At 35.7% G+C, this 13,469-nt stretch overlaps 1 protein-coding gene across 4 annotated transcripts in view; it reads left to right on the top strand.

The window, feature by feature from the left end:
- The window catches only part of gse1 (Gse1 coiled-coil protein), a 243,310-nt gene that overhangs the window by 3,156 nt on the left and 226,685 nt on the right, over positions 1–13,469 (top strand). The gene's annotated exons all lie outside the window — the stretch shown is intronic.

Below are 13,469 nucleotides of genomic sequence, written 5' to 3' on the forward strand. Positions count from 1 at the left end.
AAAAGAGTTATAACTGACTTAATCTGGCTAAACTATGTAATCTAATACTGATACTGAGTTGCATGGACTATTTAGAGTAATTGATTTAAATTGTGTCATTTCTAAATACGACCTTTGTTTACATCATTCAAAAAAAAGAAAAATACAATAAAGACACATTTTTTACACTACAGCAGATGTCTTCTATAATCTTGCTATTCAGCTTCAGCAAGGTTGGCTTTATAAACTATGGTCTCGTAGATTGTTTGCTGTGTTTTCCTGACTGTTAAATTGGAAAATAATCCACTGTTTGACATGCTATATATTGATATTCAGTTCAATTTCCAATCTCTTCACCAGTTCTGAAATTTTTATGGAATCACCCTTTTGTTTAACATAACATTTTCCTCAAGCTGAAAGAAAGTAGCCTTTTCTACAGTATCCAGAGTAGGCTAGTTATTCTGATAGCAGCAACTCTGCTTTATATTCCAATATAGTTGAGTGTCTTATTGATGATTGTGTCTAGTACTGTAAGTACCAGGTGCCTGTATGTACGATTTGCAGCAAAGTAGGACCTCTGATTTTTTATATATATATATAGTGGCTCTCAAAAGTATTCACCCCCTTGGACTTTTCCACATTTTATTGTGTTACAACATGGAATCAAAATGGATTTAATTAAGAGTTTTTGCCACTGATCAACACAAAAAAAAGTTTGGTTTCTATGTGTCTTTGTTCTTAGCTGCAGTATAATCTGGTAAAAGCTTAATAATGTCAATAATGTAATACAAAGTAGGGCATGCTCAATGAAATAATTAAACTGTTTCAAATGTCTTTAGGTTTTAATTTCTAATTTAGCAGAAATGCATCAAAGTCTAAGTACTGAGGATCTTTTAATTCCTTGCTTGTTTATTATGCGTTAATTTAGGTTATGTAGATATTTTGAATAAAACTCCTCCCTTCCTGTGCTGTAGGTTAATTTTACTCCCTTTGACTAACTGGAGGTATTTTCATGAATTTTAAAACTTTTCATAAAAAGGACTGTCCCCACTCACATTATGCCATCCAATGTTTGCCTGTCAGAGAAAAATAAATGGATTAGTAGCCCCTATGTTGAATCTAGTGCATTTGCATCCCTCTACCTCCCCCCTCTTCACCTTTGTAACTACCCCTTGGTACTATTTGTCATGGGACGCCTACAGCCTCATCCAGTTTGCCAGGTGGTGGGCCCTCTAAATAAACATGCATGAGGAAAATATTTCACACAGTATGTTGTTTAAAAAACACTGTTATTCAAATTTCTGTGTTGTAATTTGTCTGGAACAACTGAATATAGAGTTGTACTAGAAAAAAAATGGTACAAATTAAAATATTTTAGCAAAAAAACATTGTAAAGCCTTGGTAGAAAACTTTTAAAGCCATAGCTTTCACTCCTTTAGGCATGGGGTGGAAGCACTGCCAAATGTCTGTATTTCAGGTGAACCATTCTGAATAAACTTTATTTTAACTCTCAGGGGACGTGTCAGCTTAGTTAAGGGACAGCCGTGTCTCACAGGCTGGGCAAAATGAGCACTGAAGATGAAGTCACTGTGGCCTTACTGCAAACTGCATGACTTCATGGTTTTGGAAATGTAACTGGGACTGGGAAACAGGTGCTCCGTCGTGGAATGACACGTGGTCTGTTGCAGAGCGGGTCTGTCCTCGCTTTCGTGTCACTATAAGGCACACATCTGCTTCCTCTGTTTCCTGGAATATTTGTTATCGGGAGAAAAAAAAATGGATTTAAGTATTGCTGACAGCGGCCTGCCTTTGAAGAGATCGAGCATTTCGTGCAAGAGTCAGTGCTGCATTCCACCAATTAAAAACAGACCCACTACTTTAAAGTGCTTTCCTTTAGACATTCATTTCCACTACAGTATAGTGTAGTGCTTGCCTTCAGTATGAAACAGACCTGTTCATATTTTTTTCTGATATGATTAGAGTGGCTTTTTTATTTGTTTCATATAACACCTACAGTCTCAAAATGAAATGTGATATGGTGACACACGGGCTCTGCTTCGATATTCATTTTGGAGAGATGTGACATGTTGCCTTATAAAGAAGCCCTACACACATGCAGCTGGCTTAATGCATCTACCCTTATAAAACTTTTCCTGTGGTAACCGTTTTTGGTAAAAGCACAGTCAAGTATAATGAATTATGCATAGTTATGGTAATGGTACAAAAAAAGTGTGTATGGATAGTGGTTTCAGTAAAGATCTGCCTAAGGGAGAACAAGAAATGGGTTGAATTGTTAGGTGGCATTGTTTCATGCAGTCCAGGTGATCCAGTTGAATGCCATGCTGTATGTGTGCAATGATATATATGTCCTGTACTTTAGCACAAGTACAGTCTGCAGCATGTGTGCCTCAAGGGGAAGGGTGAGGAGCGGTCATGTTGGGATGATGACTCAATTGGCAGGTGACAGAATCCAGCTGAACTGTAGAAAGGAACAACCAGGCCAGCTTCTGTTGAAATACTAAATTGAACATTGGACCAGACTCCCAACATTATTGACTGTTTTAAGGGAAGTACATTTTGATTAATTGCATCAAGTTTGCAGTTCTTGAAGACTTTTTGAACCGTTTCTGAGAGAGTTTTACTTATTTTATGTATTTTTTTTTTTTTTTATAAAAACAGTTTTTTATAAGAAAAAAAAAAGTGTTTTTTAACTACTTACTCTTTAAATGCCAAAATACATTGTCATGGGCAACCAAACACAATAAAATGTCCCTGATGAGAGATTAATTTAGGTTTCCTAGAAAAAACAAAAAACAAAAAAACTCTAGGCAAATATATTCTTTGCTCAACTATAATTTAGCAGAAGTTCCCAGGAGACAGGGCAAGAGGTCACTCTGGAAAACGGAAATGCTTCCATAACCGGTCATCAGTCATTGTTTATGCATAACAACAGCAAGGCCCCCAGAAGAGAGTAACCCCGTCATGTCTGCCAGTAAAGTACAGTGGCTGCCTTCTCTAAAGGAACCGGGTTTCCTTCTCTGGGTTGATGTTGGCTGACGTTCACGCTTGCTAGCCACATTAATCAGGGTTTCACGCAGGAGTCAAGCATTTGGTGTTGAATTTACACTGCTTTATCAAATAAATTGTGTCAAGTTTTTAAAAGGAAATGTTGTTTCATGAACGGAGCCTGGGTCTGTAGATTCATTTAAATGTGTATCTGGTAGCCCTGAGCTACCCAGAATTGCAAGGGGGTGGTGGCGGGGATACTAGACTGAGTTTTACTGACTGTCGCATTGAAAACAGAATTGTAGGACTTCTTTCAGAATAAAAATAACTGTGGGGTAACGGCTAGTGTGAGTATAAGGTACCTTAAGATATTCAACACCGCTGTCTGACAGTGTCATAGAGCTGACAGAAGTTGCTGCTGGCTGATTTGAAATTTAACTTATCTCATCATCATGGGTTAATGGAGATGACTGTCAAAGGTTGCAGTACTGTACAAATGTTGCTGTACTGTACATGTCAAAGATAACAGTGCAGAGAAAAAATGTAATTCAAAACCACTAACAACTCTGAAGTGGTTACATTTTACATCATGTAATATTGATTTGTATGGATAATCAAAAACGCATTAACAACAACTGTACTTTGTATAGTTAGTATACATTATATTAATGTATAGAATAAAGTTAACACACAAGTAACTACTGATTATCTATAGCTAGTAACCTATTATATCATGTTAGGCATACACTATTAAATAGCTTTACAAATCATTAAATTAATGCAATCCTGTAGAACTGTAACACCTACAGTTAAGGTAATGAAATACTGTAATTAAAAGGCAGCAAACTTGGTACTATTTGTTATGGGGCGAATCAAATACAATTCAGTACGACTTTGACACATTACAGAACTTTAAGAATCATTAAACTTCAAAAATTCAGTAAAATGTTTCTATTCTTTGATACTTACTGTTAAGGCATTGTAATAGCATGCAATTGAAATTAAATTAATACAATAAAAGTTCTTCTCTGCTTAATAACAGCGAACACCAGCCCTTCCTGACAAAATAGAAAAGTCAAGAATGACTGTTTTCATTTGCTTAACTGCAACAATTTAAAAGCACACAATGCTCCATCTAAGGTTTTGGTGTTGTGAATAATTCTGCAACTCACATTTTTCTGCAACGTATCTTTTTTTGGAAACAACACCTCCATGTGGATATATATATATATATATATATAGATATATTATTATATATATTATATTATATATATATATATACACGCATCACACACACACAGTGTGAGTCAATTATCTGATCAACCATACTGTTCAATCAACCAAAAGTACCTGTAATCACGTGATTAATTAAATGTCACCTATAATATATTATTATATAATAATAATAATAATATTATAATAATATTAATAATATTATATAAACGGCCTAACGATATACACTTTTAGTACTGATATCAATGTATACATACTGAAGTTGATATATATTTACAACTGATGTTTTTTTAAAAATTGCCCTTAAGATCGGGAAATAGCTTTTTGTAAAATTATAATAAAAAATAGATAACCAATTATTATTATATTATTATTTATTATTATTATTATTAATCATAATAATACTAATAATAATAGTACATGCACTGAAGAGATTTAGAAAGCAAGGGTCAGTTAATGGTCCTACTAGTATTTTTTAATCTTATGTTAGGGGTGACTATAGAAAACAACCAATAACCCTATACTGGAGTGCATTTCATTTTGTACTGCTTGGTATTTCAGTGCCAGCTGTGAAGGTGTTTGACATGCAGGTCAGTTGTATTAGAGGAAGAGATAGAGAGTTAGAAAAAAGAACTGACAGTCCTATTGGGTGCTGAAGGCTGAAGGCCTGCAGTTCACGTTTAGGTGACACATAGCTCTCCTCTGAACCATCTGGTTCACACATTCCTGCACAGGCCTTGTCAAAGTCTCGTCATTGGCGTCTGTGCAGTCTAACTGGGTAGTGTTGTCTAGTCAGTGTCTTCATTGAAGGCTACAGATAAAGCCATAACTCTGAAGAAAGGAACTGATTTGGGGTAAATGTACTGTCATAATTGAACAATGAAGCCCACTGAGGCAGTAAGGTCTTATACTGTGAGGGCAATCTCTTCAAGCCCTACAGGGGTATTTTTAAAAGTTTTATATTGACAATTTTATACTTACATTAAATAAAGTCACATTCTTTAAGTATGCTCAAAATGTGATTTCCTGCATAACTTTATAACAGAAATATACTTGACACAAGTTATCGATCTCCAAAAGCTTCCCCTTCACATAAAACCACACATAATTGCAAATGTAATTATTTTTACTATGCTTTCTGAATACCTAATTCTTCTCAAATCCACTTTTACCTGGTGAATGAACCTACAGTATGTGGTAGAGGTGTTGGATTACATTTAATTTCCTAAACATTTAAAACAAGTTTAAATGCTTAGACTTTAACATATAGGGGAATGTTGGTAACCACTTAACAAGAAGCACACTAACAGTGTATAAGGCTGCATATGTACAACACTAATGAATAAACTATGAATAAATAATGAATATTAAATACATAACATTACACTGTATAGATACTACAGAATAAACACTACGGACAAAATCTACATTTTACATATTTCTTAGAACATTTAAACGCTTAGACACAATTCAAGACATGTACATTTGGATAGTGAATACTTGCTTCAATGTGGCACCCGTAGTACTTGATCTTGAAAGCTAGTATTTTTTCAATGTCTATATGTTTGTCCAATAAAAGGTATCATCATTTAAATATAAACAGCGTGCCATTCAGTGAAAAACATATACAAAGTACAAAATCAGATAAAAACAGTCTACCAAACGGTTCCTGAATAATGAATTCATGTGATTAAGAACTGATATGAATAGTTCTATATTCTTGCTCCTCATGCAGAGTAACCCAAGAATCAGTTTCATGTATTGTTTGGTTTAGTTGCTTTAATGTGGAGTTACACTCCTAAAAGCATCTACAATAATTTTTCTTTTTTTATGTGTATGGAGGCTGAATGTCTAACTAGAAAGACATTATAATCAGATACCATAATTACGCATCTAAACAGAAACAGACAGCAGTACCCAATGCGTCTTTCGGTTTGTTCCCAAAGCATGCAACATATGGTTAGAATGTGGAAGCCTATGAAGATCCACTTTGCACCCTTATATCACCACTAATCTTTTGAACTCAAACCACAGCTGGCTGGCTCTGTAGCTCTAGTGATTCTTGATTACGTGTGAATCTTACTGTTAGTTCAGCAATTATCTATTGAAGTAAGGAGGAGCAGGAAGGCTTTTGCTACAAACTGGATGAAAGCAGACAATGGGCCAGTGAATGAGTTGGAGTGCTGGAGACTTGGCAGCCTCAGACAGCTACATATAGGTTCCCAGTCTCTGAACACAGCGTTTCTTTCTTAGTGTTGGTCGAGGGCCAAGCCCCTGTTTCTCTCTGCTTTATTATAGATGAACTGTTAATTCAGAGCAAAGCTGAATGAACACACTCTGCAAATGGAACACATATTGTTTACAGACAGCCAGCGCGTCAGAGATGCAGGCCCTGAAATGAGTTTCACAGCGTGAGGTGTTTATTCCTGTTTTGGCTTGTGGAGTTTTCTGGCACCAAGGAGCAAAAGGCTTTTAATTACTGGACAGGGTGGCGGCAATAACAAAATAAATAAAAAAATCTCTCTCACACTTTTCACAGGGAGAACGGAGCAAACTTTTTTTCATGGTTTCCCACCAGGGACCCTGTGTTTACAGAACCATTAGTCTCCTACCCCCTTTATTTTCACTCTTTAGAGTATCTTCTGAATTTGTCATTAAATGGGGGCACGTTAGAAAGAGTGTCTAAAATGTGGATGGACCAATACAGTTTTATTTTATTAATTTAATCATTTATGTATGTGTTTAACAAGACCGTGTTGAAAAATGTGATTAGGTTAAAAGTTATCTGTGGCATGCTGCTTCTAAGCGTGCTTCCTAACAGTGAAAACTACCTTTGGGGAATGTAAACAAAACAGAATGTCAACAAAGGCAAGTCACAGAATGTTAAATGATCAAAGAATATGATAAACAGACACCAAGGTGCATTCGCAGAGGGAAACCCTGTTTGTCAATGCCATTTCACCTTCACTTTTCATAAACACTAAATCCATTTTATATTACATGTAAGGGATCTAAGATATATATATATATATATATATATATATATATATACATATATATATATATACACACACACACACACACACACACACACACACACACACACACACATATATATATATATATATATATATATATATATATATATATATATATATATATATATATATATATATATATATATTATATTAGAGAGGTTTGGGGGAACCACTTTACTACAACACAGAATTGTTTTTCTTTATTTGGCCTTACATTGCATACTAACTAAGAAGCTGGATATAATTACTCTGTTTTGTCTAAACCTCACTTTTTTTGGTTGGATGCCATTTGGTTCCTGGAATCATACAGAATTTGTCTTGAGAAATAAAGTCTAAATTGCTTCATTTCTCTTCAGCGGTTTTCTCTATAACTACTGACTAATCAGCTGACTAACAAAGTGCATGAAATGTGACTCCAGTAAGAACAGTAAAAATTATGTTACACTGAGATTGGGATTTCGATGAACAAAGAACATGTTATACCTTGATTTACATGTGATGATCAGGCATATGGAGTGGGCTATAGAACAGCAGACCCCATTGTCTCATATACCTGCTGATACTGCTTGTCTTCCAGGTGTCCTTAATCATTTTCTGTACCCACATAGCTACAAATTGTACGGTTCCCAGGGGTTATAAAGTTTCTGGAGGACTAAACAGCAATGGTGGAAGGTATTGGTCACAGAGCACTGAAATCTGGTAAGCAGAGTTGCCACATTGCGCACTCCATATTGGTACTGGCATTCGCCTTGCAAACTCAAGTTTGTTTGTTTTTATGACCATAACATTTAAGTACCGTACATGGTTGCACTTTATTTTAATTAGAGCTTTTTTAAAAGTTTATTAACAGTTTACTAATATGTCAAAAAATATATATTTTTTTTTTTCTTAACGGTTAACTTGCATTTTGGGTTATGTTGTAGTTGAAAGGGTTATATACAACTTGTACATTGATCACTTTTCTGAGAATTACAGTTTTTTGTTTCACATCAATACACTGGGGGACAGTGAAGTTAAGTTTGTTCCTATTTTATTATTAAACAATGTTGGTATAGAGTGACTACAGGGTTTCTGAAATATTCAGAGAACAAAACTTGGTATTAATGGCAAGATTCTGAAAAGGGGATGACACTTCAGATGAGACATAAAACTGAGGTCCTATTGTAAGTGACTCTGCAACAGCAGTGGTTGATGCTGTATCATTAACCCCCTAATCTCTGTAAGTCGCTTTGGATAAAATCATCTGCTAAATGACTAATTAATAATCATTTTTGAAGAAAAAAATACCCTATAGGTTAAGGGTTAAAACAAATTCAGTGCTTGACTGGTAGAAAATGTGTACATTCTTGGAAAGAATTGACTCCGGTTCTCCTAACTAATGTTTTGACAGATGTTTCAAGTCTACGTTGGGATTTATAGTTTATGTTTGAAGCCTGCGTTAGGTTAGTGTGATTCATAGTTTATGTTTCAAGTTCCCCATATCTCTTTGACCAAGTGACCCAAATATTCCCAGCAGTTTCAAGACCTACAAAGGTGTAGGGAATGCCCCCAAACTTCTATCTTTAAGGCCTTTAAGGTTATTAGAAAAAGCACCATGGAGGACACCATGTTTGTATACAGCAGCTACAAGAGAGTGACATGAAAACTTGAGCCAAAATCAGAAGCTCTATACAGGAAAACCATATAGTAACATTAACTTAGGATAGGAAAACCATGTGAGATGGCTTGTCACCTAGAAATACAAACATTACTCTTCCTTACTTTGGTATGTTCATGCATGGTTACCTGTGGTGTAAATACTTCTAATATATTGAATTCAATACCTGTTACTATTTAACCTAAGGATACACAGTGTCATACAGACTGACAACGGATCCCCATGTTAAAAGTATTTGTACAGTAGCAAACAAAATAGTTTCATTAATCGTACTTGTTGTGCACTTCTATTCAGTATCAAATGTGCAGTTTTAAAATAAAAACATATTATATTTTACATTTGACATAGGGTACTACACTATGTAAAAGAAGGTTCTCAGTTTGCTTGGTTTGCCTTCTAGAAAATCTGTTACCGCTTCACTTCCTAGAGATGTCTTCTGAGCAAATGCTGGCTGCAAATCATGTTAGTCACTAGGAGAAGCAGCTGGCTGGTTACTGACAGGAAAGACAATTTCACTCTTCAGGTGAAATGACCAAGAAAGTTTAAGACTATCTGGAAGAGAAGTCTGCAAGCCTGAAATTCCATTGTATTTCTTCTCTATCTCTCTCACGCACGTCTGTTCAAAGTTCTCCCTACCAACTTTCATTTGCGTTCCAAATATAAGTTTTCTGTCAACATTTATCAGGGGAGAACAACCACTGTAATTATTCCTAATTCCACTTATCATAAATCCACTACCCTCCAACATGCATTCTAAGAGATAAAGAAGATGTAACTATATTTAAACAGGAAGAAAAAAATGAAAAGTACAATTGTGCTCATAAAGATTTACTTTGCTCCCCCATACTTGGAAAGGAATGCAACTTGAAGCTATGAAGACCGCTAAGAATAACTGAGTGTGTTTTTATGGGAGGGTATAAAAACAGTACTGGTTTCCTTTTGGAGCACACAATCTGTTTTTTTTATTGGCAATCGCTTTGGAAAATCACATTCTGGCTTGATGGCGGTGTTCAGCTATGTGAAACGACAGGTGGATTGACATGACAGAGAGGCATCTGGGAACTAGGGCCACAGTGAAGCTATGGAATCAGCACAGGCTGTGAAGTACATGATTGTATCTTCACAGAAAGATGAGGGCAAGAGTGGCATGGGGGCAAAAAACATTTGATACAATTTACATGTATGTAGTTCACATTAAAGACAAATGGCCAGTTTCACAAACCCTGATTAGCACTGGTCTTAGACTAATATTACCTTACACTAGGTAGCCCACAATTAGTGCTAATTGGTGTCTGTGAAAACAACTCAGTAAACCTTATAGGACTAACTCAAAGAAAGCCATACTTCACACAGCAACTTTAACACTACAGACAATCCTGTTTCTGTTTTTTCTTAATACAAAGAAAGCAGTAACAGCAAGTAAAGAGAAAACTTGAAATACTTTTTAAAACTAACAGCAAATATATGATTTTTGAATTGAACTGTATTTATGTTTGCAATGTATTGTAGGAAACACTAATTCATAATCTGTCCTACCCATTTGTTCATCTTAAACCCTAACACTGACAAAAGCCCCCTAGTTTTGAAGAGCGATACAATATTGCAATACAATTACTTGGAACGTCTTGATATGTTGAAGTTTACTTGAAGTCAGCTGACTTTATTGAAATAATGTGCTAAAATTATCCCACTCAAAACAAAAAAAAAAGACAAAAACATTCCATCATCTCGTTTCAAAGAGCGATTTGCGTCGCCTTCCCAGACAGCCAGGCATCCTGTTATCTTGGCATTTGTGTGGGACCACAAGCCCTCAGTGACACACCATGGAAGGGTCAAATTAAGTTGTCCTTTTTTGTTTGACAGAATTACCCATTTCTGAGAGATTACTCACCCTGACTTGGATTTTTCACTTGGAATTGGTTTAAATGCGTGGTCAAGTTTGAGTGGCTGCTTTGTGCTTTTCCTCTGTGATTTGTGAAAGCTTGTGTCATAGCTTCTTGCCCACAGGCCACAGCTTGCTATTTTTCTGGCAGCTGCAAGTTCTGCTCATGAACTTTCCCAGGGCTGTTCCCTAACTCTGCAGGGGTTGGGTGTGGGGGTGGAGGAGATTGTTTTACATCTTTCTTTTCTGTCCTTTAAAATAATTAGCCTAACACAACAACCCAATTACTCTATGAACACTTATGGCTGCTTAACACAGTTTCTATTAAAAAAAAAAAAAAATCTAAAACCTTAAATTATATATAAAAAATAAAAAGAATAGCCTGTGAATATAAAATGGTTTTGAAAAGAAATAATGCAGTGCAAAGCATCATCTAGCTCAAGTTTGCTCTTTTAAAAATGCAAACACCATAATGTATGAATATTTGAGTATTTTTTACAGTAAGTGTGAGCCTTTTCCAACAACACTAACCCTGACTACTTCACAGCTGCTCAGCTCAGCATTAAGACCACACACTTAAGAAGTCTGGTTTAAAATCCCACTTTGACCCTTGAGACAACGTGTGACATAAGGGTGCCCATTGACCTCAGTCTTTTCAGCTAGTAAACTGAAATTGGGCGTTTTTTTTTAAGTTGACTAACTAACCCTTTAAGTATTCCTGATACTGTCATTGGTGGTCCCTGTTTTTAAACCAAGTGCAAAGCCAAAAGCAGGTTTTCTGTCAGCAATGAAACAATTGTAAACAACAACAAGCAGCAGCTAATCGCTAATACCAGATTTAGTCTGTTAAAACTACTCTGAAAATGTGAATGTTGTTAATATAATCGAAACACTTGCTGGCTTGTAAGAATACAAAGAAAGCCTCATTCACGTTACTATGTTTAAAATAAAAACACACACCTTAAAACTAATTAGATACAGGACTACAAATGAAAAGTTTCTTCATAGTGCTTTTGAAAAATGACCATTCCAAATACATTATAAATGATACCAATTAAAACGTTTTTAATTGTACAGTTCTTACATATTCTTTTGACTCACAGCCATGGACAGAGACTTACCGCCATTCATTTCATTGTGAGTGCAATTGAAGTCGCATGTTAGACATTTCGTTCTCCAAATCCCAGCTGTATGTGTGTGTTTTTTTTTTTGTCGCACAATAATCTGTTTACACAACACTTTTAAAGAAGAGCTGCTACTTTGTGACTTCCATTCCAACTAGCACTGCAAGAGAGAGTGTCAGGTTCTCAAGAACCAAATTTGTATTATTGCTTTATTGTTTTTTTTAAATCCCTACCACAATTAATATCTATAGTACATGAAGGTGCTGGATGCACTTCCCTCAGTTCTCACTAGATGGCAATATCAATCCTTGTAACCAGTTTGCCTCAATATTACTTATCAGATAAGCTAACTGCAGGGTTCACAAAGAGTAAGAATGACATTTTATTAAAAAAAAAAAGTCACTTGTTTCTACACCTTGAAAATATATATGGATGCTTTTGAATGATTTAATTAAAAAAATAATAATAATAACATTTTTCACATGCAATGTTTCTGAGGGGATTACATTTGGTGTCCAAACCTTGCGTTGGCGTTGAGTTATGAGGTTCAGTTCTTAGGAGGAGTTTGTGGAACTTGAAACTTCACACATGGGACTTCAAATCCAGCAGGCAGAGGAGGTTCAGGGCTTTTAACAGAGGATTGTGATTGTTATCTACAGGGAGACAAGCTGGGAACACACATAGCTCTGCAGGGCATCTCTATGTTTATTTCCCTGACAGTTATTAAAAGGTATTTGAGTAGTATTCAGTACTTAGTGTTAATTATTTCAGAAGTATTCATTGTCTTGTTTATTATTTTGTAAATTCTTCTATTTATTATTTCAATTAAAAAAAAAAAAACGCTAAGCGATTGAAATATTTAATGAATTGTCTACTTCGAGTTCCTCTGTATGTTTTTGTAACCCTGTCACCGATATTTCAACTGCTCATATTGACTTCGGGGGTGGGGGACTGTGACCTGTGACCTAAGACCTAAGACCTAAGATGACATATTGTTATTTTGGGTTTCTGGTTCATTAAAACCTGTATTTGTGTTTTTCCATTGCCATTGTTCTCCGTGTCACTGATGCAGACCACACACTTTGAAATACTCGATCTAAACAGCAGCTGACCTATCTACAAAACTGCTATTGGGAGGATATCAATTTCTGTACTGCAGATATGCAAATCAAACACCGGACTGTGTATGTGAGTCTCATTAATGCAATCTGTACTTGTTCACACAGATGCAATATGAATGTATGGTTTATTAAATTAATGTCATGATGGAAAACTGAGCTGTAAAATTATATATCGAGTTGAGATAAAGATTTGGATTTTCCATCCATTACAACCCGCCACAAAGCATTCAAGTATGTTTTCCAAGAAGGCACTCACAGTGGCAAATATTTCTTTATAGCAGTCTGCCCCCGAAGTTGACATCTGCCTTTGACAATGTGTATCATCCAGGTCATGTGACAGAGAATTAGAACCAGAGGAATAGTTTCCGAGCGATGCGATGACATCATAAGAGCAGCACAGATTGTGAAGCCCATGAAGCCCTGTGAAGC

The sequence above is a fragment of the Polyodon spathula genome, chromosome 21 (genome assembly GCF_017654505.1).
Source record: "Polyodon spathula isolate WHYD16114869_AA chromosome 21, ASM1765450v1, whole genome shotgun sequence".
NCBI lineage: Eukaryota > Metazoa > Chordata > Actinopteri > Acipenseriformes > Polyodontidae > Polyodon > Polyodon spathula.